Here is a 3,486-nt window from a genome sequence, read left to right as displayed (position 1 = left end):
ATCTTCACTTCTCCCTTTTCATCTCTCTCTCTCTCTTCTCACTGGACAAGGCTATGAACATTATCTTGATGTTTGTGCTCAAAAGCCTGAACGTGCACACGCTCGGCAGCTGTAGCGGTGGCGGCCCGCGCCTCTGGAACACACAGTCCACAAAAAAGGTGTTCTGGCTGGGGCTGCGTGGCCGCCGCCCAGAGGCATGAAGACCTCCAGGTGGTGCCGCGAGATGAAGTTCGAGTGGCCCATGCTCACATCCACCGAGCCCTGCGACGAGTTGCGCCCGATGGTCACCGAGCGCTTCTTCATGAGGTACTCGAACTCGCGGCCCTCCAGCTGCGTCATGGCCCAGCTGCCCGGTGGGGACCCGCTGCCCCTGGCCCCGCCACCTGTGGGAGGGGTGCCTGCACCCAACAGCACCGCAGCGGCCGCCATCGCTTGCGAGGCCCGGCCGATCCACACGGGCGCCCTGGCAGGCCGAGGCCCGGGCGCAGTAGTGGGCCACGCGAGCCTAGCATGGTCGCCGAGGCTGCCAGCTGGTGAATGGCCCAGCTGCCCGGTGGGGACCCGCTGCCCCTGGCCCCGCCACCTGTGGGAGGGGTGCCTGCACCCAACAGCACCGCAGCGGCCGCCATCGCTTGCGAGGCCCGGCCGATCCACACGGGCGCCCTGGCAGGCCGAGGCCCGGGCGCAGTAGTGGGCCACGCGAGCCTAGCATGGTCGCCGAGGCTGCCAGCTGGTGAGGAGAGCAGGACCCCACCCATCTAAACTAGGGCGGGAACAGTGTGCCCTGTGCGGGAGATGTGGGCACTGGAGGAGAGAGTGCCCGCAGCCGCCATCACCTGCGAGGCACTTTTGATCCGTGCGGGCGCCCTGGCGGGTCGAGGCCTGGGCACGGTAGTGGGCCGCGGGAAGCTTGCATGGTCACCAAGGCCGCCAGCTGGTGAGGAGAGCAGGACCCCACCCATCTAAACTAGGGTGGGAACAGTGTGCCCTGTGTGGGAGGTGTGGGCACTGGAGGAGAGAGTGCCTGCAGGGAAGGGAGACGGGGAGGAGGGAGCCCTGTCGGGGCCCTCCACCTGGGAGGGGGAGGCTGGCGGGGATGGGGCTCGGCGCCCCTCCCCGAGTCTTGGGTGGCTGTGTGGGGGGGGACTCCCACTGGGTTCGTGGTGGATACTGGGGTGCAGTGTTCGGTTCTCCGTCAGGCTCGCGGTCCTCTGAATACAGGACGCATGGGCGTGGTCCGGGGAGCTACAGGAACTGAGGGGTGCACCTGGACCACCGACGGGGGGGGTGGACTTGGGAAGGCATCGGGTTTCCCACTCCTTCCTGATTGTGGCCGGGAGTCCCACACGAATATCGTCTGTTCCCAGTAACCCTGGAAAAAGGAGACCAGGGAGACATGGGTCCTTGGCTGCAGGAGTTTCCTTCCGTCTGGGCTGAGACCGGGGGAGTCGGGCTCGCTAAACACTTGCCCCCGGTGGTAGTTCAACTTAAAGCCACAGCCCTGCCTGTCCAAGTCAGACAGTACCCGATGCCAGAAGAAGCTAGGAGGGGAATAGCGCCCCACATTCACAGATTGCTAGAAGAAGGAATCCTTAAACCCTGTCAATCAGCCTGGAACACGCCCCTGCTTCCTGTGAGAAAGCCTGGCAGTGAGGACTATAGACCAGTACAGGACTTGCGAAGGGTCAATGAAAGGGTAGAGGACATTCATCCCATGGTGCCCAACCCATATACCCTGCTCAGCCATTTGCCACCATCCCGTGTGTGGTATACCACCCTGGATTTGAAGGATGCTTTCTTCAGCATCCCTCTCGCTGAAGTCAGTCAGCCCTTGTTTGCCTTTGAGTGGCAAGAACCAGGAGGGGGAAAGACAGGGCAGCTCACCTGGACCAGACTGCCACAAGGCTTTAAGAACTCTCCCACCTTGTTCAATGAGGCACTAAGCCAGGACCTGGAGCCCTTCCGCAAAAGGCACCCCCATGTAACTCTGCTGCAGTATGTGGATGACCTGCTGCTGGCTACAGCAACTCATAAAGAGTGCATAAAAGCTACGAGAAACCTGTTGGCTGAACTGGGCAGCCTGGGATGTTGGGCCAGCACCAAAAAGGTGCACATCTGCTAGAGATCCACCCATCTAGGCTGGAAGAAGTTGCTCAGTCTTTTTCAGCAAGCACAGTTGGTATTTCCATACCAAAACAAGGCTGCGCATCAGATCACTGGGGGATGTGACAGCTGTGCAAAGCTAAGACTGCCCAACGTGGGGCTCCACCCGACAGGTTGATGGCATCGCTCCCTGGGTCCACCACACCCACGTTTGGAAGGCCTTGCCTCTCCAGGACCCGGAATCCTGTGTGAAGGAGTGGGAGGTGCGGCCAAATCCTGCTAATCCCTTAAAGCTACATCTCAGCCGGACATGAAAGGATTCCTGCTGATAAGCTCACTGTTATGGGCCCTCCAGAGAACAGTAGTGTCAGCGGGAGCTCGAAACATCAACCCCCACCAACCAGTATGCCAGACATGGATCCTGCGAAGCGGCGACGCCTATGAGGAATGGAACCACACCTCCCATACGGCCCCGTTGTGGACATGGTGGCCAGATCTGTATGCTGACTTAGAACTTGTACTGGGGCAATTTTACTACCTCCCCCAGAAAAACCACCAGGAACAATATCATAAAAAAAACAAAAAAACAAAAAACCTCATCATCCACAGTCAACCACCAAGCTTTGTGGGCAAATGGGTTCTTTGCTTGCCCAGGTTTCCGGACAGGTTGGTGGAGGCGCAATTGTGGGGGTGCTGATAGACTCTACTGTGCTGAATGGAATTGTGTGGAAGTTAATGATGGGTGGTGGAGATGGGAGGTTTCCCCTGACCTGATTGATATGAGGTTTACTTCTCCATACAACCAATGGACAGTATCTCCACTGGCCAACCAGGTTAAAATCACCTTTACCTCAAAGGGAAAAAATGATAAAAGGTGGATAGATGGGCTGACATGGGGCCTGATGCCCTACCAGACACCATGGAGGGGGGTCCTGTTCCATATCTACCTCCAGGTCAAAGCAGTGGTTAGGTCACCGGTAGGACCTAACCTGGTGTTAAATACCCCTCGTCTGAGGCCCCAACCTCCCCTGCCTGGGTCTCCTAGGCCCACCTTCGAGCCATCAGGCACCACAACAACATCAGCAGCCCCAGGCACGGAAAGGCCAGGGACGGCTGCGAAACCACAAACTTTCAGCAACCCTATGTGGGAGATGGTGCTAGCTGTAGTAAAAACCCTTAATCATACCACTCCCTCTCTCACTTCCTTATCAGAGGTGGTGCTACAAAACAGAAGGGGCTTGGATCTCCTATTTTTAAAAGAGGGCGGGCTATGCGCAGCTTTAAAAGAAGAATGCTGTTTCTATGTAGACAAGACAGGGGCAGTCAGGGAATCTTTGACCAAGTTAAAAAAGGACCTGGAGAGGAGGCGCAAGGAGTATGAAA

The sequence above is a fragment of the Nannospalax galili genome, unplaced genomic scaffold, assembly GCF_000622305.1.
Source record: "Nannospalax galili isolate Female #2095 unplaced genomic scaffold, S.galili_v1.0 scaffold1217, whole genome shotgun sequence".
NCBI classification, from domain to species: Eukaryota; Metazoa; Chordata; class Mammalia; order Rodentia; family Spalacidae; genus Nannospalax; species Nannospalax galili.
The sequence above is the reverse complement of the archived record's forward strand: the minus strand, read 5'-3'. Positions refer to the sequence as shown.